This window comes from Bombina bombina, chromosome 2 (assembly GCF_027579735.1).
Source record: "Bombina bombina isolate aBomBom1 chromosome 2, aBomBom1.pri, whole genome shotgun sequence".
In the NCBI taxonomy this organism is placed as follows: domain Eukaryota; kingdom Metazoa; phylum Chordata; class Amphibia; order Anura; family Bombinatoridae; genus Bombina; species Bombina bombina.
The window spans coordinates 1,213,260,982-1,213,285,270 of record NC_069500.1 but is presented as its reverse complement, the minus strand read 5'-3'; the positions used below and the strand labels follow the sequence as shown (position 1 = coordinate 1,213,285,270).

General features: G+C 42.0%; 1 protein-coding gene across 1 annotated transcript in view; it reads right to left on the bottom strand.

The window, feature by feature from the left end:
- Positions 1-24,289, bottom strand: part of LOC128650191 (amidophosphoribosyltransferase) — a gene marked incomplete in the record, with an annotated part of 250,484 nt that overhangs the window by 1,568 nt on the left and 224,627 nt on the right.

Here is a 24,289-nt window from a genome sequence, read left to right as displayed (position 1 = left end):
AATTCGTTCATGAGTCTGCCGTCCAGCAGGCTCATATGTAAAATGGATAATACTCTTCAGCCCAAAAGAAAGAGGTAGCCGTAGCTTTCTGACCCTTCCCTTTCCCAGAAAAAAGTCAGAGAACACGATTGACGAAAGTCCTTAGATTCTTGAAATGAAAGATTTAAAGCACGGACTATGCCCAAAAAGTGCAGAAGACGTTCCTTCTGAGAAGAAAGATTAGAACACAAAGAAGGAACAACAATCTCCTAAATAACGTTCTTATGAGAAACAAAGACTCATACATAACACCACCTTATCTGAAAGAAAACTAAGGTAAGGCGAATTATATTGAAAGCCTAAAACTCCAGACACTCATCAAGCAGAAGAAATGGCAACCAGAATAAAACTTTCCAAGATATCAACTTAATATCTATGGAATGCATAGGTTCAACGGAACCCCTTGAAGAACTTTCAGATCTAAAATCAAACTCCACGGAGGAGCAAGAGACCTAAACACAGGCCTGACTCAAATCAGAGCCTGACAAAAGATAGAACATCTGGAACATCTGCCAGACGCTTGTGAAACAAAATAAATAAAACAGAGATCTAACCCTTTAGGGAACTCACTTAGAAACCCTTCTCAAATCTGTCTTGTAGAAAAGACAAAATCCTGGGAATCCTAACTCTATTCCATGTGGAACCCTTGGATTTACACCAAAAAGAAATGTATTCCCCATCTCATGGAAACTTCCTAGTTTACAGGCTTAAAAAAACAGAGAAACTGAAAAGCAGAGGGGCGCTTACGTTCCTGGGTTAAGTCTGTGAGCTGTGAAAAAGCCGGTTGCTCTGTTGAGCAGGAAGTAGATCCACTGTAATAGCGTGTTGCAGGTGTCAGTGAAAGTCTGCTTCCTGTGTCACTGTAGTGATGAGCGCTGCCTGAGACAAAGGGGGGTGTATTCTCCAAACACCTCCAGCAGGTAGTAGTCTGTGAAAAGAAAGCAAAGACAGGCGCAGCCCAATTCAAGTGTAGTATTCTTTAATTCAGTGTAAGTGCACACATACAAATGGCTACTTACAAGAGGCACAAATAAAATCTGCATATAAAGGTATCTTTACATCCAAACTGTGTTATAATATAACATACAGCTATGAAACAAACTCTACGCGTTTCGTCTGAGGACGCCCAGACTTTCTCAAGAGATGAAAAATTAGAAGTCAGTTTCAGTAGTTTACAGGCTTACATGTCTGAATTAAGGTATTTATAACCGAATCAGAGAAAACTCGCTTGAATAGGATCAAGCATCCAATCTCCAAGCAATCAGCTTTAGAGAAACTAGACTTGGGTAAAAGAAGAGTCAAGGTTGCAGAGATAACATGTCCACCGGATTGGAACACCCAATCCTGCAAAGGCCGCATAAAAGTGAGGAGGATCACCGATGCCTCCTCCTATAAGATTTGAACAATCACCCAGAAACGAAGCGCAAATGGGGGAAATCAGGCAGTTATCAGCTCGGATCGTGGGCCTCTAGACCTGGACACGTATCCCAGAAACCTGGCATACTGACAAGAGGCCATGAGATCCAACTCCAGCCGACCCCATTTGAAAATCAGGTTGGAGAATACTCCCGGATGGAGTTCTCCACTCTCCCAGAAGAAAAGCCTGTCTACTCAGAAAATCCGTTTCCTAAGTGTCCACCCTTGGGATATGGATCGCTGACAGATAGCAAGAATGAGCCTCCGTCCACTATATAATTTTTGCCACCTCAGCAATGGTTAAGGAACACCTCGTTCCTCCCTGTCGTTGACATATTGTCCGCCTGAAAAAGGATGAAACTGGGCCGAAGCCAACTGAGGCCATATCATCAGAGCCTTGAGTTTCGCTCTCAGATCCAGCAAGTCTATAAAAAGAACAGACTCCGTCTGAGTCCATACTCTGCTAAATCATGTTCCCTGGAATAGGTGATCCAGAGACAAATAGAGGAGACAAATCCGCATAGTCTCCGTTTCAGTGCCGAGTATGCTTAACTGCATAGGCCTGAAGTAACACTAACAACCGGAAGTGAAAGGAACACAAGACACTGCTCAGTTGATCAACCTCGGAAGAATGAAAGGTAGAGTAGACCTCACCGGAGATTGAACCTGCAACCCTTGGGTTGTTACAGAGTTCAGCCACAGCGCGTTAGCATGCTGAGCTATCTATCCGGCTATTGTCCATTGCTGTCACCATCAGTCCGAATACACCTATGTACTAAGCCACTGAAGGCCGAGAAGTGGACTGAAGGACTAGGCCCAAATTGAGAGGACTTAATTTCCTGACCGCAGTCAGAAAAATCTTCATTGATATGGAATTAGTCATGATTCCTAAGAAAACTACCCATGTGCTTGGGACTAAGGAACACTTTTCCAAAGACACATTCCACCTGTGAGATCATGGGAAGTATAACGCCATATCCAAGAAAATCCTGCTTGCTGCAAGAATAACGCTGTGACTAGGATATCAGCCAGCTAGGGCACCATTGTGATGTCCCGTAACTGAAGCACCGTCAATAGCGATCCCCGAGTCTCTGTAAGAACTCGGAACTATGGTAAGACCGAAGGACCACGAACAGGAGGTGTTTGTCCAGTAAAGACAAACCCTAAAACTTGAGACTATTCTCGAGAACAGCACATGAAGGCACTTGTTCTGGAATCCACCATTGTCATAAATTGACCCTCTAGGATTAAAGGAGGAAGGAAACAAATTAATAGTTTCCATCCTGAAGGACAATATTCAAAAAAAAAAAAATGGTCAGAGGATTTCCGGTTTACGAAAACCACAACCCGATCAGTAACCTCAGAACCTGTACCAGTAATAGAACTGGAACAATCACTCCCAGGTCTGAGAGGTCTCCTACACAGTGTAAAGACGTCTCTCCTATCGTCTGATCTTCAGACAAGTTTGAAAGCAGAAACTGCCTCTGAGAGAAAAACATTTGACTTGAAACCAAACGAGCAAAAAAACGGAAAGCCAGCCCCCTACAAGATCCTTTAATTCCGGATCTGCTGTGGTGCTCTTTGCCTCCTCCTGCTGACCAGGAGGCGTAATCCCACAAGGATGAAATCCGTGGACTCATCGTATCTTAAATAAGAAAAGTACAATATATACTGTACATACAAATGACCATTTACAGACTAACAGAAACTGTCCCATACACAGACTAGAACTCATGTTCATATACACAATCTGCCTGTATCATTTGCATCAGGGATGAACTGCTAGATTTGGTGCCCAGTGGTTATATTGAAGGGACAGTAAAGTCATAATTATACATTCATGATTTTGACAGAGCATACAATTTAAAGCAACTTTTTAATTTACTTCAATTATTTAATTGGCTTCCTACTCGTCTTATCCTTGGCTCAGGAGCAGCAAAGAACCTAGGTTCTATCTGCTGATTGGTGGACATCCGAACAAGATCAGCATACCAAAACCTGTGAGACCATGTTGGAGCCACCAGCAGCACAAGCAATTGCTCCATGATGATTTTGGAGATCACTCTTGAAAGAACTAGAGGCAGGAAAATATAAGCAGGTTGATAAGGTCAAGGAAGTGTCAACGCATCCACTGCTTCCGCCTGAGGATCCCTAGACCTGGACAGGTACCTGGGAAGTTTTTTGTTTAGATGAGATGCCATCAGATCTATTTCTGGAAGCCACCACATCTGAACAATTTGAGAAAACACATCTGCTTCCCAATTGTCTATACTTGGGATATGAACCGCAGAAATTAGACAGGAGCTGGATTCCGCTTAAACAAGTATCTTCTTTCATAGCTTGAGGACTGAGTCCCACCCTGATGATTGACATAAGCCACAGTTGTGATATTGTCTGTCTGAAAACAAATGAACGGTTCTCTCTTCAACAAAGGCCAAAACTGAAGAGCCCTGAGAATTGCACGGATTTCCAAAATATTGATTGGTAATCTCGCCTCTTGAGATTTCCAAACCCCTTGTGCTGTCAGAGATCCCCAAACAGCTCCCCAACCTGAAAGACTTGCATCTGTTGTGATCACAGTCCAGGTTGGACGAACCAAAGAGGCCCCTAGAATTATACGATGGTGATCTAACCACCAAGTCAGAGAAAGTAGAACATTGGGATTTAAGGATATTAACTGTGATATCCTTGTATAATCCCTGCACCATTGGTTCAGTATACAAAGCTGGAGAGGTCTCATATGAAAACGAGCAAAGGGGATCGCGTCCGATGCTGCAGACATGAGACCTAAAACTTCCATGCACAGGAATCAAATAACTTTTTGGTAAATTGATCCTCCATGTCTTCGAAGAAACAACACTAGTTGATTTGTGTGAGATTCTGCAGAACGTAAAGACTGAGCGAGTACCAAGATATCGTCCAAATAAGGAAACATTGCAATACCCCGCTCTCTGATTACAGAGAGTATGGCACCGAGAACCTTTTAAAAGATTCTTGGAGCTGTCGCTAGGCCAAAAGGAAGAGCAACAAATTGGTAATGCTTGTCTAGAAAAGAGAATCTCCGGAACTGATAGTGATCCGGATGAATCGGAATATGAAGATATGCATCCTGTAAGTCTATTGTGGACATATAATGCCCTTGCTGAACAAAAGGCAGAATAGTCCTTATAGTAACCATCTTGAAAGTTGGTACTCTTACATACCGATTCAAAATCTTTAGATCCAGAACTGGTCTGAATGAATTCTCTTTCTTTGGGACAATGAATAGATTTGAATAAAACCCCAGACCCGGTTCCTGAAACAAAACTGGCATGATTACCCCTGATAACTCCAGGTCTGAAACACACTTCAGGAAAGCCTGAGCCTTTACTGGGTTTGCTGGAATGAGTGAGAGAAAAATAATATTCTTACAGGCGGTCTTACTCTGAATCCTATTCTGTACCCCTGAGAGACAATACTCTGAATTCAATGATTTTGGACCGAATTGATCCAAATGTCTTTGAAAATTTTTAATCTGCCCCCCCCCCCCCCCCCCCCCACCAGCTGGAATGAGGGCCGCACCTTCATGCGGACTTGGGGGCTGGCTTTGATCTCTTAAATGGCTTGGATTTATTCCAATTCGAAGAAGGCTTCCAATTGGAAACAGATTCCTATGGGGGGAAAGATTAGGTTTCTGTTCCTTATTTTGTCAAAAGTAACGAAAACGGTTAGAACCTTTAGACTTACCCTTAGGTCTTTTATCCTGAGGCAAAGAAAACTCCCTTCCCCCCGTGACAGTTGAAATTATTGAATCCAACTGAGAACCAAATAATATATTACCTTGGAAAGAAAGAGATAGCAATCTGGACTTGGAATGCTGAGCCACAAAGCTCTTCTAGCTAAAATAGCTAAAGACATATATTTAACATCAATTTTGATGATATAAAAAATGGCATCACAAATGAAATTATTAGCATGTTGAATCAACTTAACAATGCTAGACAAATTATGATTCGATACTTGTTACGCTAAAGATTCCAACCAAAAAGTTGAAGCAGCTGCAACATCAGCCAAATAAATTGCAGGCCTAAGAAGATGACCTGAATATAAATAAGCCTTCCTTAGATAGGATTCAAGTTTCCTATCTAAAGGATCTTTAATAGAAGTGCTATCTTCCGTAGGAAATAGTAGTACGTTTAGCAAGAGTAGAGATAGCCCCATCAACTTTAGGGATCTTTTCTCAAAATTCCAATTAACTGCTGGCAAAAGATACAATTTTTTAAACCTTGAATAAGGAATAAAAGAAGTACCAGGCCTATTCCATTCTTTAGAAATCATATCAGAAATAGCATCAGGAACTGGAAAAACCTCTGGAATAACCACAGGAGGTTTATAAACAGAATTTAAACGTTTACTAGTTTTAATATCAAGAGGACTAGTTTCCTCCATATCTAATGTAATCAACACTTCTTTTAACAAAGAACGAATATACTCCATTTTAAATAAATAAGAGGATTTGTCAGTGTCAATATCTGAGGCAGGGTCTTCTGAATCAGATAGATCCTCATCAGAGAAGGATAAATCAATATGTTGCCGGTCATTTGAAATTTCATCAACTCTATGAGAAGTTTTAAAAGACCTTTTATGTTTATTAGAAGGCGGAATTGGCAGACAAAGCCTTCTGAAAAGAATCAGAAATAAATTCTTTTAAATTTACAAGTATATCTTGTGCATTAGATGTTGAGGGAACAGCAACAGATAATGAACTACTACTGATGGATACATTTTATGCATGTAAAAGTTTATCAAGACAACTATTACAAACCACAGCTGGAGGTATAATCTACAAAAGTTTACAACAAATGCACTTAGCTTTGGTAGAACTGTTATCAGACAGCAGGGTTCCAACAGTGATTTCTGAGACAGGATCAGATTGAGACATCTTGCAAATGTAAGATAAAAAAACAGCATATAAAGCAAAATTATCAATTTCCTTATATGGCAGTTTCAGGAATGGGAAAAAAATTAAAACAGCATACCCCTCTGACATAGAAAAAAGGCAAGAAGCAAATAGGAATTGGGTCTTAAATAATGAAAATATTCGGCGCCAAGTATGACGCACAACAAACAGAAAAAATATTTTTTGCCGCCAAAAACGACCTTGCGTCATAGATGACACAACCTTGTGAAGAACTCGGCGTCAACTAAGACGCCGGAAATGACGAATTTGCGTCAATGAACGCAACTTCGCGTCAAAAAAAATATCTCGCGCCAAGAATAACGCAATAAACTTTGGCATTTTGCGCCCTCGGGAGCCTAATTCTGCCCGCGAATTTAAAAGACAGTCAATTTGAAAAAGAGACTATAGCCCAGGTAAGAAATACATTTTCATAAAAAAGCATTTCCCAGATATGAAACTGACAGTCTGCAAAAGGAAATATACTGAAAACCTGAATCATGGCAAATATAAGTACAATGCATATATTTAGAACTTTATATAAATACATAAAGTGTCAAACCATAGCTGAGAGTGTCTTAAGTAATGAAAACATACTTACCAAAAGAGACACCCATCCACATATAGCAGATAGCCAAACCAGTAATGAAACGGTTATCAGTAGAGGTAATGGAATATGAGAGTATAACGTCAATCTGAAAAGGGAGGTAGGAGATCTCTACGACCGATAGAGAACCTATGAAATAGATCCCCGTGAGGAAAACCATTGCATTCAATAGGTGATACTCCCTTCATATCCCTCTGACATTCACTGTACTCTGAGAGGAATCGGGCTTCAAAAACGCTGAGAAGCGCATATCAATGTAGAAATCATAGCACAAACTTACTTCACCACCTCCATAGGAGGCAAAGTTTGTAAAACTGAATTGTGGGTGTGGTGAGAGGTGTATTTATAGGCATTTTGAGGTTTGGGAAACTTTGCCCCTCCTGGTAGGATTGTATATCCCATACGTCACTATCTCATGGACTCTTGCCAATTACATGAAAGAAATACCAATTGTCATTGGCTCACCCATGTGTTCAGCTATAAACCAGTAGTGCATTGCTGCTCCTTCAACAAATGATACAAAAAGAATGAAGGAAATTAGATAATAGAAGTAATTTTTGGGTTTCATGTCTCTTAAAATCAGTCACCACAGAGATTTTCCAAGACCCACAGTACCTGAAAGAGCTCCTGAAACCCTACATCCCACCCCGCTCCCTTAGGTCAGCCAACACATCCCTCCTCTCAGTGACAAGAATAAGGACAAACTCAGGCTCCAGAGCATTTGGCCAGGCTGCCCCTACTTTATGGAACTCTTTACCATGCACAATCAGAGAGGCACTGTCCTTACAGACTTTATAAAAAAAAAACTAAAGACCCACCTCTTCCATCAGGCATTCAGTCCGCTTATCTGACCTTCAGAAACTCCTAACTTTTATGTCTTATATTGGTTTATTTGTAAAGTGCTTTGAGTCTCACAGGGAGAAAAGCGCCATATAATTTGCAAATTATTATTATATTTTCTACCCACTTGTACCTATCTGTACTAATATTTTAGGGCATTTTATTACCGTACTATTTATTGTATATAATTGTGTAAAGGTTGAAGTCACCTCCAGAGCAGCAATGCACTAGTGGGAGCTATCTGATGAGCCAATGATAAGAAGCGTGTTAAGCCACCTCACAGTAGTGTAGGATATGTACATATCCTTATGAACAATGGATGCAAAGAAAGCAAAGTATATTTGAAAATAGAATCAATTTACAAGTGTCTTCAAATTACATGCAAGTTTAATTTTGACTTTACTTTTGGTTTAAGAGTCATGTAAACCCAGAAATGCCCACACCGATTACTCTATTTTGCCCACAAAATGTAAGAAAATAGGTGGTAAATTGTAAACTTGCACTACTTTAATTCCCAAGCTGAATAAAGGTGCATAGAGGCAGCTGGAAACTTGTGTCCAATGCCAAATACAGATCTATATGCTCTCATATACTAAAGCTGTAATACATATATAATACCTGAACTAAGTTTTTGTGCAGCAATATACACCAGCTGTTGTCTATACACAAACCCCAGAGGCACAGCTTTCTTTTCCCACTTTCTGCAATGAGATTTTTTATGTCTGAAACATTTGCCGCAGGTCATTTTGAAATTAAAATTTTAAAATTACGCAGTTACACTAAAGCATCAGCTATTTTGCTTTACAGGAGAATAAAGCACTTTTTAAAAGCTTTAGAATTGCAAATTAGCTGCAGAGGGAAAAACAAATTATGCTTATCAGAGGAGACAGGAGGAGACAAAGACACCCCAGCCAAAGGCTTAAATACCTCCCCCACTTCCCCTATCCCCCAGTCATTCTGCCGAGGGAACAAGGAACAGTAGGAGAAATATCAGGGTATAAAAGGTGCCAGAAGAACAATATAATTAAGTGGGTCGCCCATCGGAGAACACGGGAGGGGGCTGTGGACTCTCCTTATAGAGAAGTAAATTAAAGTATCTGGTAAGCATAATTTACATTTTCATTCTTAATAAAATTTTCCCTTAAAAGGAAGGGAAAGGAGTCTAGACTTAGAAGTCATATCCGCAGACCAGTATTTAAGCCACAGTGCCGGACATGTTTGCATCGCATATAAAAAAATTAGCAATTCTCAGGGTCTTAATTCTTTCTCGGATAACGTTGAGGGGACCCTCCACCTTGATTAAATCCTATAAGGAGTCGCACTAGTAGGCCGCAGCTCCAGCAACCGAGGCAACAGCCGCTGCCGGTTGAAACAAGTATCCCATATGCTTAGAAAAGTTTCCATATTCTTATTAATCGGCTCTCTGAACGACGAACTATCCTCAAGTGGGATAGTAGTACGCTTGGCCAGTGTGGAGATAGCACCATCCACCTTAGGGTCGAAACCCCACAACTCCAATTGCGAGACCGGGACTAATTTCTTAAATGAAGACGAAGGGGAAAAGGAAGATCCAATTCTATCCCACTCATTCTTAATAATCTTTGTCATATTTACAGGTACAGGAAAAGATAACGACACTACCCTGTCCTTGTAAACTCTGTCTAATTTAGGGATCAAAGGTTCATCAGGCAGCTTGTCCTCCGGAACCTCTAATGTAGACAGAACCTCCTTTAGAAGAAAACTTAAGTGTTCAATCTTAAATCTAAAGGCTGGTTCCTCCGCAGCAGGAGGCCTAGAGGTAGCAGACTCCGATCCAGAAAGTTCACCCTCTTAAGACTCAGAGTGTGACCCATCTTTGGATTATTGAAAAACAGATAAATCCAATAAATCACTTGATGACCCCTGGATAGGAGAGCTACGTTTAACCTTTTGCTTGGGCTTAGCAGGGCGAGGTAAGGCACTAAGAGCCTCAGACACCGCCGTTTTTAACGGTGCTGTAAGGTCTGATGGTAAAAGGCTCCCTCCAGATAGAGGATTAGGAGTGCTACGGGAAGCTGCATGTGATGAGGGAGATGACTGTTGGGTATGCACCTCACGGGACAGCGAATCCTCAGAGGTGGACGGCTCAGTGGTACTAAAGGGGTTAACCTTCTTAGACATAATAACTTTGTTGATGCATGTGGAACATAGTTGAGAGGGCGGGCATACCAAGGCCTCCTCACAATATAAACAGGTATTACTTTTAGGAGTAGGGGGAGTACCCACAAGATTATCAGAATCCTCCATAGCTTGCGCAAATGACAGTAGGACACAGAATAAAAAGAATAATTTTTATTTCTCACAAAAAGGGCACCTTTATACTCCCAATGGCTGGGGCACTCACCACCTCCTAGACCCAGGCAAACAGAGAAAAAAACGTCTTCTCCGACAGCAAGATCAGGAAAGAGGAAATTAAAGTGTGACCACTCCCGGTCACGTGGTCCGCAAGGCAGGACCGCCCCTGCTATAAGAAAAAGCGCGCTGAGCTACAAGCTGCGCAGCATTCAAAGTGAAAGTAAAAACCTGTGTGTTCCAACCACATAACATACAGTCTATGAGCCCAATGAAATCTCACACATAAAGCAGCATAAAATCAAGGCATCACATTTGCTTAATTCCCACTGTTCAATAACCTCCCTCAGGAGATATTAACCCATGATTCTATTAAGATAAAAGGAGTCACTGTGACCCTGTCTTCTAGCGTTTTCAACAAATGTAAAAATTGAAACGATCTTACCAGAATCCATGCTGTGGAACAGAAACACAGCCTCTCAAGGGTGACAGTCTTGTAGCATCGCTCCTGACATGGACTTGAGTGAAGAAAAAGCAGGCAGTGAAACTCGTCAAAACTAATTGCTTAAGGAGCTGTTCTGTCAGTGCTCTCACTGAGAGGCTGACAAGACTACTTAAAACTCCAGTCCCATATCGAAGGGCAGATACCCCTCCTAAGGAACAACTCCGAAATCTTCTGAAACTTCTCTGCCATCCTCCTGTGACAAAAGGCAAAGAATGACTGGGGGATAGGGGAAGTGGGAGAGGTATTTAAGCCTTTGGCTGGGGTGTCTTTGCCTCCTCCTGGTGGCCAGGTTCAGTATTTCCCAACAGTAAGGAATGAAGCCGTGGACTCTCCCGATATTAAGCCCCAAGGCAGAAGATACAGTAATCTGAGATGTCATCGCAGAAAATGCAGCATGTCTGCAGAAAGAGCAGGACACATGCAGGCACTGTTAGCGCTTGAACTTTGTAGTGCTGCTCCACATAAGACAATTCTCTTCAAACAGAGCTGTGCTCTGGCTGCACTGTGTAAGTTTTCTTTAGCACAGTGCATCCAGAGCAAAGTGCTGTTTGAAGTGAGCAGTCAAATATGCAGTAGTGCTACAAAGCACATTGCTTGTTGACTTGCTCTCAGAGAAAAAAAATTCAAACCCACACCCTAGTCTTTCCCAGTCTGCAAAGCTGTTTATTCTAAATGTAAGACGTTAGTATGAGCTTTGCATCTTTTTTATTACTACATTTCTATGTTAGACCAAGAGAAAATGAAACTTATTTATTCAAGAGACATTTTAAAATTTTCTTTTTTTGAATGCAGCTAATTTGCAATGCAATTTTCAACTACTGCACTATATTATAAAACGTAAAAAACAGAATTTATGTTTACCTGATAAATTTCTTTCTCCAACGGTGTGTCCGGTCCACGGCGTCATCCTTACTTGTGGGATATTCTCTTCCCCAACAGGAAATGGCAAAGAGCCCAGCAAAGCTGGTCACATGATCCCTCCTAGGCTCCGCCTACCCCAGTCATTCGACCGACGTTAAGGAGGAATATTTGCTTAGGAGAAACCATATGGTACCGTGGTGACTGTAGTTAAAGAAAATAAAATATCAGACCTGATTAAAAAAACCAGGGCGGGCCGTGGACCGGACACACCGTTGGAGAAAGAAATTTATCAGGTAAACATAAATTCTGTTTTCTCCAACATAGGTGTGTCCGGTCCACGGCGTCATCCTTACTTGTGGGAACCAATACCAAAGCTTTAGGACACGGATGAAGGGAGGGAGCAAATCAGGTCACCTAAATGGAAGGCACCACGGCTTGCAAAACCTTTCTCCCAAAAATAGCCTCAGAAGAAGCAAAAGTATCAAACTTGTAAAATTTGGTAAAAGTGTGCAGTGAAGACCAAGTCGCTGCCCTACATATCTGATCAACAGAAGCCTCGTTCTTGAAGGCCCATGTGGAAGCCACAGCCCTAGTGGAATGAGCTGTGATTCTTTCGGGAGGCTGCCGTCCGGCAGTCTCGTAAGCCAATCTGATGATGCTTTTAATCCAAAAAGAGAGAGAGGTAGAAGTTGCTTTTTGACCTCTCCTTTTACCTGAATAAACAACAAACAAGGAAGATGTTTGTCTAAAATCCTTTGTAGCATCTAAATAGAATTTTAGAGCGCGAACAACATCCAAATTGTGCAACAAACGTTCCTTCTTTGAAACTGGTTTTGGACACAGAGAAGGTACGATAATCTCCTGGTTAATGTTTTTGTTAGAAACAACTTTTGGAAGAAAACCAGGTTTAGTACGTAAAACCACCTTATCTGCATGGAACACCAGATAAGGAGGAGAACACTGCAGAGCAGATAATTCTGAGACTCTTCTAGCAGAAGAAATCGCAACCAAAAACAAAACTTTCCAAGATAATAACTTAATATCAACGGAATGTAAGGGTTCAAACGGAACCCCCTGAAGAACTGAAAGAACTAAATTGAGACTCCAAGGAGGAGTCAAAGGTTTGTAAACAGGCTTGATTCTAACCAGAGCCTGAACAAAGGCTTGAACATCTGGCACAGCTGCCAGCTTTTTGTGAAGTAATACCGACAAGGCAGAAATCTGTCCCTTCAGGGAACTTGCAGATAATCCTTTTTCCAATCCTTCTTGAAGGAAGGATAGAATCCTAGGAATCTTAACCTTGTCCCAAGGGAATCCTTTAGATTCACACCAACAGATATATTTTTTCCAAATTTTGTGGTAAATCTTTCTAGTCACAGGCTTTCTGGCCTGAACAAGAGTATCGATCACAGAATCTGAGAATCCTCGCTTCGATAAAATCAAGCGTTCAATCTCCAAGCAGTCAGCTGGAGTGAAACCAGATTCGGATGTTCGAACGGACCCTGAACAAGAAGGTCTCGTCTCAAAGGTAGCTTCCAAGGTGGAGCCGATGACATATTCACCAGATCTGCATACCAAGTCCTGCGTGGCCACGCAGGGGCTATCAAGATCACCGACGCCCTCTCCTGCTTGATCCTGGCTATCAGCCTGGGGATGAGAGGAAATGGCGGGAACACATAAGCTAGTTTGAAGGTCCAAGGTGCTACTAGTGCATCCACTAGAGCCGCCTTGGGATCCCTGGATCTGGCCCCGTAGCAAGGAACTTTGAAGTTCTGACGAGAGGCCATCAGATCCATGTCTGGAATGCCCCACAGGTGAGTGACTCGGGCAAAGATTTCCGGATGGAGTTCCCACTCCCCCGGATGCGATTTCTGACGACTCAGAAAATCCGCTTCCCAATTTTCCACTCCTGGGATGTGGATAGCAGACAGGTGGCAGGAGTGAGACTCCGCCCAAAGAATAATTTTGGTTACTTCTTCCATCGCTAGGGAACTCCTTGTTCCCCCCTGATGGTTGATGTACGCAACAGTCGTCATGTTGTCTGATTGAAACCGTATGAACCTGGTCCTCGCAAGCTGGGGCCAGGCCTGGAGCGCATTGAATATCGCTCTCAGTTCCAGAATATTTATCGGTAGAAGAGATTCTTCCCGAGACCAAAGACCCTGAGCTTTCAGGGATCCCCAGACCGCGCCCCAGCCTATCAGACTGGCGTCGGTCGTGACAATGACCCACTCTGGTCTGTGGAACATCATCCCTTGAGACAGATTGTCCAGGGACAGCCACCAACGGAGTGAGTCTCTGGTCCTCTGATTTACTTGTATCTTCGGAGACAAGTCTGTATAGTCCCCATTCCACTGACTGAGCATGCACAGTTGTAATGGTCTTAGATGAATGCGCGCAAAAGGAACTATGTCCATCGCCGCCACCATCAACCCGATCACTTCCATGCACTGAGCTATGGAAGGAAGAGGAACGGAATGAAGTATCCGACAAGAGTCCAGAAGCTTTGTTTTTCTGGCCTCTGTTAGAAAGATCCTCATTTCTAAGGAGTCTATAATTGTTCCCAAGAAGGGAACCCTTGTTGACGGGGATAGAGAACTCTTTTCCACGTTCACTTTCCAGCCGTGAGATCTGAGAAAGGCCAGGACAATGTCCGTGTGAGCCTTTGCTTGAGGAAGGGACGACGCTTGAATCAGAATGTCGTCCAGGTAAGGTACTACTGCAATGCCCCTTGGTCTTAGCACCGCTAGAAGGGACCCTAGTACCTTTGTGAAAATCCTTGGAGCAGTGGCTAATCCGAAAGGAAGCGCCACGAACTGGTAATGTTTGTCCAGGAATGCAAACCTTAGGAACCGATGATGTTCCTTGTGGATAGGAATATGTAGATACGCATCCTTTAAATCCACCGTGGTCATAAATTGACCTTCCTGGATGGAAGGAAGGATAGTTCGAATGGTTTCCATCTTGAACGATGGGACCTTGAGAAATTTGTTTAAGATCTTGAGATCTAGGATTGGTCTGAACGTTCCCTCTTTTTTGGGAACTATGAACAGATTGGAGTAGAACCCCATCCCTTGTTCTCTTAATGGAACAGGATGAATCACTCCCATTTTTAACAGGTCTTCTACACAATGTAAGAACGCCTGTCTTTTTATGTGGTCTGAAGACAACTGCGACTTGTGGAACCTCCCCCTTGGGGGAAGTCCCTTGAATTCCAGAAGATAACCCTGGGAGACTATTTCTAGCGCCCAAGGATCCAGAACATCTCTTGCCCAAGCCTGAGCGAAGAGAGAGAGTCTGCCCCCCACCAGATCCGGTCCCGGATCGGGGGCCAATATTTCATGCTGTCTTGGTAGCAGTGGCAGGTTTCTTGGCCTGCTTTCCCTTGTTCCAGCCTTGCATTGGTCTCCAAGCTGGCTTGGCCTGAGAAGTATTACCCTCTTGCTTAGAGGACGTAGCACCTTGGGCTGGTCCGTTTTTACGAAAGGGACGAAAATTAGGTCTATTTTTTGCCTTGAAGGGCCGATCCTGAGGAAGGGCGTGGCCCTTACCCCCAGTGATATCAGATATAATCTCTTTCAAGTCAGGACCAAACAGCGTTTTCCCCTTGAAAGGAATGTTTAGTAGCTTGTTCTTGGAAGACGCATCAGCCGACCAAGATTTCAACCAAAGCGCTCTGCGCGCCACAATAGCAAACCCAGAGTTCTTAGCCGCTAACTTAGCCAATTGCAAAGAGGCGTCTAGAGTGAAAGAATTAGCCAATTTGAGAGCATTGATTCTGTCCATAATCTCCTCATAAGGAGGAGAGTCACTATCGAGCACCTTAAGCAGTTCATCAAACCAGAAATATGCGGCTGTAGTGACAGGGACAATGCATGAAATGGGTTGTAGAAGGTAACCCTGCTGAACAAACATCTTTTTAAGCAAACCTTCTAATTTTTTATCCATAGGATCTTTGAAAGCACAACTATCCTCTATGGGAATAGTGGTGCGTTTGTTTAAAGTAGAAACCGCTCCCTCGACCTTGGGGACTGACTGCCATAAGTCCTTTCTGGGGTCGACCATAGGAAACAATTTTTTAAATATGGGGGGAGGGACGAAAGGAATACCGGGCCTTTCCCATTCTTTATTAACAATGTCCGCCACCCGCTTGGGTATAGGAAAAGCTTCTGGGAGCCCCGGCACCTCTAGGAACTTGTCCATTTTACATAGTTTCTCTGGGATGACTAAATTTTCACAATCATCCAGAGTGGATAATACCTCCTTAAGCAAAATGCGGAGATGTTCCAATTTAAATTTAAATGTAATCACATCAGATTCAGCCTGCTGAGAAATGTTCCCTAAATCAGTAATTTCTCCCTCAGACAAAACCTCCCTGGCCCCCTCAAATTGGGTTAGGGGCCCTTCAGAGATATTAATATCAGCGTCGTCATGCTCTTCAGTAACTAAAACAGAGCATCCACGCTTACGCTGACAAGGGTTCATTTTGGCTAAAATGTTTTTGACAGAATTATCCATTACAGCCGTTAATTGTTGCATAGTAAGGAGTATTGGCGCGCTAGATGTACTAGGGGCCTCCTGAGTGGGCAAGACTCGTGTAGACGAAGGAGGGAATGATGCAGTACCATGCTTACTCCCCTCACTTGAGGAATCATCTTGGGCATCATTGTCATTATCACATAAATCACATTTATTTAAATGAATAGGAATTCTGGCTTCCCCACATTCAGAACACAGTCTATCTGGTAGTTCAGACATGTTAAACAGGCATAAACTTGATCAGAAAGTACAAAAAACGTTTTAAAATAAAACCGTTACTGTCACTTTAAATTTTAAACTGAACACACTTTATTACTGCAATTGCGAAAAAACATGAAGGAATTGTTCAAAATTCACCAAATTTTCACCACAGCGTCTTAAAGCCTTGAAAATATTGCACACCAATTTTGGAAGCTTTAACCCTTAAAATAACGGAACCGGAGCCGTTTTAAGCTTTAAACCCCTTTACAGTCCCTGGTATCTGCTTTGCTGAGACCCAACCAAACCCAAAGGGGAATACGATACCAAATGACGCCTTCAGAAGTCTTTTATGAGTATCAGAGCTCCTCTCACATGCGACTGCATGCCATGCCTCTCAAAAACAAGTGCGCAACACCGGCGCGAAAATGAGACTCTGCCTATGCTTTGGGAAAGCCCCTAAAGAATAAGGTGTCTAAAACAGTGCCTGCCGATATTATTAAATCAAAATACCCAGAATAAATGATTCCTCAAGGCTAAATAAGTGTTAATATCAATCGATTTAGCCCAAAAAAAAAGTCTACAGTTTAAATAAGCCCTTGTGAAGCCCTTATTTACAATCGTAATAAACATGGCTTACCGGATCCCATAGGGAAAATGACAGCTTCCAGCATTACATCGTCTTGTTAGAATGTGTCATACCTCAAGCAGCAAGAGACTGCAAACTGTTCCCCCAACTGAAGTTAATTGCTCTCAACAGTCCTGTGTGGAACAGCCATGGATTTTAGTTACGGTTGCTAAAATCATTTTCCTCATACAAACAGAATTCTTCATCTCTTTTCTGTTTCTGAGTAAATAGTACGTACCAGCACTATTTGAAAATAACAAACTCTTGATTGAATAATGAAAAACTACAGTTAAACACTAAAAAACTCTAAGCCATCTCCGTGGAGATGTTGCCTGTACAACGGCAAAGAGAATGACTGGGGTAGGCGGAGCCTAGGAGGGATCATGTGACCAGCTTTGCTGGGCTCTTTGCCATTTCCTGTTGGGGAAGAGAATATCCCACAAGTAAGGATGACGCCGTGGACCGGACACACCTATGTTGGAGAAAATTGCTTTAATCTTCAGTTAATCAACACATTAAACTGGTGCCTTAGTGTAACTGTCTAATTTAAAATTGAATTTTATTTAAAAATAACCTGCAGAAAATTTTTCACTAAAAAAAAAATCTCATTGCAGAAAGTGAAGAAAAGTTCTGTCTCTGGGAAGAAGGAAATAAATGTTAGGGACAGTATACTCCAGAATTTTTATGGTTTAAAAAGATAGATATTCCCTTTATTACCCATTCCCAAGTTTTGCATAACCAACAGTGTTATATTAATTAACTAACTGCAATGACATATCAGATAACAGCATGTTTTGCCATGGGGACACAAACTAACCTATGAACTTATACACACAACTTATACTTCACAATACAAAATGCATAAGGCGTCCTTTATATATTGTCACAAATGAAATTTACTACCACGACCATTATTGAATGGAAACTTTCTATTATAATATTAGGAATACAATTACGCATCATACCATCATGAGTCATTTAATCAATATATGCCTGCATTGTTGTAGAATTCCTTATACTGTAATCTGTTATTTTTGTTTCAGGCTGTATAATATTTTCACAATTCTACAGAGTACAAAGTTAGTAGTCACTGTGGGATGCAGACGTGAAGAACAGGTGTAAATCTAATGTTAGAAATAGACAATTCTTACATTTTAGTTTGTGAAGATGGTATACACATTTCTGTTTAACAATTTACATAAACATGCCAAAATAATTAAATAAGAGCACCACACAGTTAATTTATATATTTTGGAAGAGCCATACACAATAAGAAAATTTATGCTTACCTGAAAAATGTATTTCTTTTTTGACACGATGAGTCCACGGATCATCTTAATTACTAATGGTATATTCACCTCCGGGTCAGCAGGAGGCGGCAAAGAGCACCACAGCAGAGCTGTTAAATAGCTCCTCCCTTCCCTCCCACTCCAGTCATTTGACCAAAGTTAGGAAGAGAAAAGAAAAGCCAAGGTGCAGAGGTGTCTGAAGTTTAAAATACCCAACAACCTGTCGTACAAGAACAGGGCGGGCCGTGGACTCATCGTGTCAAAAAATAAATACATTTATCAGGTAAGCATACATTTTCTTTTCTTTTTTAAGACACGATGAGTCCATGGATCATCTTAATTACTAATGGGAATACCCAAGCTAGAGTACACAGATGATACGGGAGGGACAAGACAAGGAACCTAAACGGAAGGCACCACTGCTTAAAGAACCTTTGTCCCAAAAGCGGCCTCAGCCGAGACAAAAGTGTCAAATTAGTAAAACTTTGAAAAAGTGTGAAGAGAGGACCAAGTTGCAGCCTTGTAAATCTGTTTCACAGAAGCTTCATTTTTGAACGCCCATGAGGAACCAACAGCCCTAGTGGAATGAGCCGTAATTCTCTCGGGAGGCTGTTGTCCAGCAGTTTCTTTTTGGCTGAAGAGTATCATACGTTTTGCATATGAAAGAAGTAGTCATAGCTTTCTGACCCTTGCGTTTTCCTGAGAAAACCAAAAAAAAGAAAAAAAGATTGACAAAAGTCTTTAGTCGCCTGCAGGTAAAACTTTAATGCACGGGCCACATCCAAATTGTGCCAAAGTCCTTCCTTCTGAGAAGGATTAGGACACAAGGAATGAACAACAATCTCCTGATTAATGTTCCGATCAGAAACAACCTTAGGAAGAAATCCTAGTTTAGTAAGTAAAACTACCTTATCCGAATGGAAAATAAGATAAGTAGACTCATACTGCAATGCTGAGAGCTCTGACACTCTCCAAGCAGAAGAAATAGCAACAAGAAATAAAACTTTCCAAGATAACAACTTAATATCGAAGGAATGCATGGGCTTAAATGGAGCCCCCTTGAAGAACTTTGAGAACTAAATTAAGACTCCATGGAGGAGTAACTGGTTTGAACACAGGCCTGATCTAGGAATCTTAACTCTACTCATGAGTAGCCCTTGGATTCGCACCAATAGAGATATTTACGCCAAATCTTATGGTAAACCCTTCTAGTTACAGGTTTACGAGCCTGAATCAAGGTCTCAATGACCAAGTCAGCAAACCCCCACTTGGCTAAAATTAAGTGTTCAATCTCCAAGCGGTCAGTTTCTGAGAAACTAGATTTGGGTGAAAGAAGGGCCCTTGAATCAGAAGGTCCTTCCTCAACGGAAGTCTCCAAGATGGCAGAGATGTCACATCCACCAGAGTTGCATACCAATCCCTGTGAGGCCAGGCCGGTACTATGAGAATCACCTAGGCCCTCTCCTGTTTGATTCAAGCAATTACCCGAGGAAGAAGAGCAAACGGAGGAAATAGGTATGCTAGACTGAAGTTCCAAGGAACCACCAGAACATCTATCAGTTCTACCTGGGGGTCCCTGGACCTCGACCCGTATCTTGGGAGCTTGGTATTCTGTCGAGATGCCATGAGATCCAATTCCGGCTGACCCCACCTGAGAATCGGGTTGGAGAACACTTCCGGATGGAGCTCCCACTCCCCCAGATGAAAGATCTGCCTGCTCAAGAAATCCGCCTATCAGTTGTCTACCCCTGGGATGTGGATCACCAACAGGAAACAAGAGTGGGCCTCCGCCCACTGGATTATTTTGGTTACCTCTGTCATCACTAAGGAATTCCTCGTTCCTCCCTGATGATTGATGTAAGCCACTGAAGTTATGTCCAACTGGAACCTGATAAACTGGACCGTGGCTAACTGAGGCCAGGTCAGGAGAGCATTGTAGATTGCTCTCAGTTCCAGAATGTTTATAGGAAAAATAGACTCCGACTGAGTCCAAACTCCCTGAGCCTTTAGGGAGCCCCAGACTGCTCCCCACCCCAGAAGGCTGGCGTCTATTGTCACAATCACCCAAGATGGTCTGCGAAAGCAGGTTCCCTGGGAAAGATGATCCAGAGACAACCACCATCGAAGAGAGTCCCTTGTCTCCTGCTCCAGAGTTATTCAAGGAGACAAGTCTGCATAATCTTCGTTCCATTGCCTGAGCATGTTTAACTGCAGAGGTCTGAGATGTAAACGAGCAAACGGGAGGATTTCCATTGTCGTCACCCTCAGCCCGTAACTCCATGCACTGAGCCACTGACGGCCAAGGAGTGGACTGAAGGACTAAAACAAGTATCGTAATCTTTAATTTCCTGACTTCTGTCAGATTTTTCTCAAAATATAAATTAACAGGTTGTCTATAGTGGATCCTAAGAAAGTTACCCTTGAATTTGGAACTAGAAAACTCTCTCTTTTCCAAAATTTACCTTCCACCAGTGAGATCGAAGGAAGGATAACACCAGGTTTGTGTGGGATCTTGCTAGTTGAAAAGATGGCATCTGGACTAGGATGTCGTCGAGATAAGGTGCCACTGCAATTCACAAACTGGAAGTGTTTGACCAGAAAGACAAACCTTAGAAACTTTGGATGATCCCAGTGGATGGGAACATGTAGGTACACGTCCTTTCATCCACTGTTGTCATAAACTGACCCTCTAGGGTCAAAGGAAAAATAGAACAAATAGTTTCCATTTTGAAGGACGGTACCCTGAGAATTTTGTTTAGACTCCTGAGGTCTAAATTTTTTTTTATTACCCAGGGATGCAGAACATCTTAAGCCAACATTGAGCGAAGAAGGAAAGTCTGCCCCCTACAAGATCCGGTCCCGGATCGGGGCATGCCCGTCATGCTGTCCTTAATTCAACAGCAGGCTTTATGGATTGTATCTCCATGTAGGCTTAGTCTGTTCCTGATTGGAGACAGTAGAGGAAGAACTACCCTTGAAATTCCAAAAAGGAACGAAAATTGCTCTGTCGTCCTTTTTGTCTGTTTGTTTCTCTTATCCTGCGGGAAAAGATGACCCTTACCACCCGGGATATCAGAGATAATCTCCGACAGGCCAGGTGTAAAAAAAAAAAAAAAAAAAAAAAAAAAGGTCTTCCCCTTGTAAGGATAGCCAGCAGTTTAGACTGAGAGGACACATCCGCAGACCAAGGCTTTAACCATAAGGCTCTGCAAGCTGGGAAAAAGAGATACTCAAAATCTTGGCTCCAAAATTGATAACTTGAAGGGAGACATCCATATAAAGGAATTAGCTAGTTTAAGAGCTTTTATCCTATCCTGGATTTCATCCAAAGAAGTTTCCGTCCTCTAAACAATATGCCACTGCACTAGTGACGGTAGCAATGTACCCAGCTGGCTGCCTGTAAGCCCTGTTGCACATACATCTTATTGAATAGACCCTTATTTCCATAGGGTCTTTGAAGCCACAACTATCCTCTATGGGAATAGTAGATCTCTTAGCTAAGGTGGAAACGGCTCCTTCCACCTTGGGAACTATTTTCCAAGCCTCCTTAATTATAAATGGAGGTATGTCCGGTTAAACTTGAATTAAATTACTTCAGATAAATGAATTACCGTCAGATTTTTTCTTCTTCAGACACTACCGAAGAATCTTCCTTTTCAGCTCTCAGGGCAGAAACATGCGGAAAACGTATTCACTGATGTAACCCATTTCCTTTGGCGCCAACCCGCAGCATGGGGAAAAAATGGCAAAGTAACTCCAGAAGGAGATTGAGATAAAGTGCAGGGCACTGCCTGTGAGGGCTATAACATTGGGACACTTGAGGAGAGATTTGCGGCATAAATTGAACTTTATCAATAGATTCTTAAACAGTATCTGCCTTAAAAAGGAGTTGGCTCAGAAATGGTCTATCTGAACAACCTAACATTCTTCACATAGAAGAACAGAAAAAAATGTGTATTCACATTGGCATCAGGGCATTAACTTTACAAAACAAAACCCCATCTAGCAGGACCTCTTGTTCAAAAATAAAAAAATATCCAAAAAACAGTTGAAATTTTTTTTTATTAAACATTTAAAACATAAAAGATGTTACTGTGTCTTTAAATGTTAAAACGTCGCATTTTATTTCTGCATGTAGAGGAAAGGTTAACGGTACTCAAATGTACACATAAACAGATGTAATCTTTTATTCAACATTTAACCTCTTAAGGACATATGACGGAATTTTTCCGTCATAAAACAATTGAGCAAACTGAAAGCAGTGTCCTTAAAGGGTTAACACATAAAAGATGTTACTGTGTCTTCAAATGCATTTTATTTCTGCAGTCCAAAAACCCGGATACAGCATAGTAGTGCTGTCCGGTTCTCACGCAGCTCACTAACCACTGCCCTTATCTTTCTGTACTAGAAGGAAGTACACGTTGCAAAAAAAAAAAAAGAAAAAAAAAAGCAGAATGCGCAAGCCAAATTGGCACCACTCGAAGCTCCGCTCATCGTGGACGTTATCAAGGCGAAATCCCGGTCGCCATTATTCTATAGAAACGGATCTATTGCTGATAGTAAAATAAACAGAATTGAAAGTCTCCCAATCTATAAGCATTCACCTCATACTGAGCGTTTCCTCTTTTTTTACACAGACCCAGAGAAACAAGCTCATAGTGAAAAAGTCCTAATCTCTCCTCAGCCTCCGGTGCCTGCTAATAAGGTGCTGTCTAAATTGTCCTCCTCTATAAATAGGAGTCTCTATGTCCCATAAATTAAAGTGCTCCACTTCTTCTGAGATCTTACCCCAGACCCAGAATAAAAAGTCAGCACTTACCTTTTAATTCTGCCCGACAGCAAGGCAGCTCAGGAGGTTTAAGAGGTCCTCTCCTTCCCATAGCCCTGTGGAAAAAGATAAAGCCTGAGTAATCTTACTTAGGCTATCAGGAATAGGGCAGCAAAATATATGGGAGGCGCAGTGAGAATTATGTCCCACAAGTTCCCATTGCTCTAAAGCCACCATTGCTCTACTGAAGAGACTGATTTGGACTACGGCTACACGCTAGAACAAAGCAGCACAATCTTGTACTACTTTAAAAATAATAAACTTTTGATTGAAGAATCTATTTTTACAACTCACTTTACCTCTTCCTATCACTAACAAAGAGCAAAGAGAATGACTGGAGTGGGAGGGAAGGGATGAGCTATTTAACAGCTCTGCTGTGGTGCTCTTTGCCTCCTCCTGCTGACCAGGAGGTGAATATCCCATTAGTAATTATAATGATCCTTGAACTCATCGTATCTTTAAAGAAAATAAATAACCTTATTTCCCATGACAGCATGAAAACTCTTATTTTATTAATAACTTTGTATGTTTTTATGATACAGCAATGAAGACATACAGGGAGTGCAGAATTATTAGGCAAATGAGTATTTTGACCACATCATCCTCTTTATGCATGTTGTCTTACTCCAAGCTGTATAGGCTCGAAAGCCTACTACCAATTAAGCATATTAGGTGATGTGCATCTCTGTAATGAGAAGGGGTGTGGTCTAATGACATTAACACCCTATATCAGGTGTGCATAATTATTAGGCAACTTCCTTTCCTTTGGCAAAATGGGTCAAAAGAAGGACTTGACAGGCTCAGAAAAGTAAAAAATAGTGAGATATCTTGCAGAGGGATGCAGCACTCTTAAAATTGCAAAGCTTCTGAAGCGTGATCATCGAACAATCAAGCGTTTCATTCAAAATAGTCAACAGGGTCGCAAGAAGCGTGTGGAAAAACCAAGGCGCAAAATAACTGCCCATGAACTGAGAAAAGTCAAGCGTGCAGCTGCCAAGATGCCACTTGCCACCAGTTTGGCCATATTTCAGAGCTGCAACATCACTGGAGTGCCCAAAAGCACAAGGTGTGCAATACTCAGAGACATGGCCAAGGTAAGAAAGGCTGAAAGACGACCACCACTGAACAAGACACACAAGCTGAAACGTCAAGACTGGGCCAAGAAATATCTCAAGACTGATTTTTCTAAGGTTTTATGGACTGATGAAATGAGAGTGAGTCTTGATGGGCCAGATGGATGGGCCCGTGGCTGGATTGGTAAAGGGCAGAGAG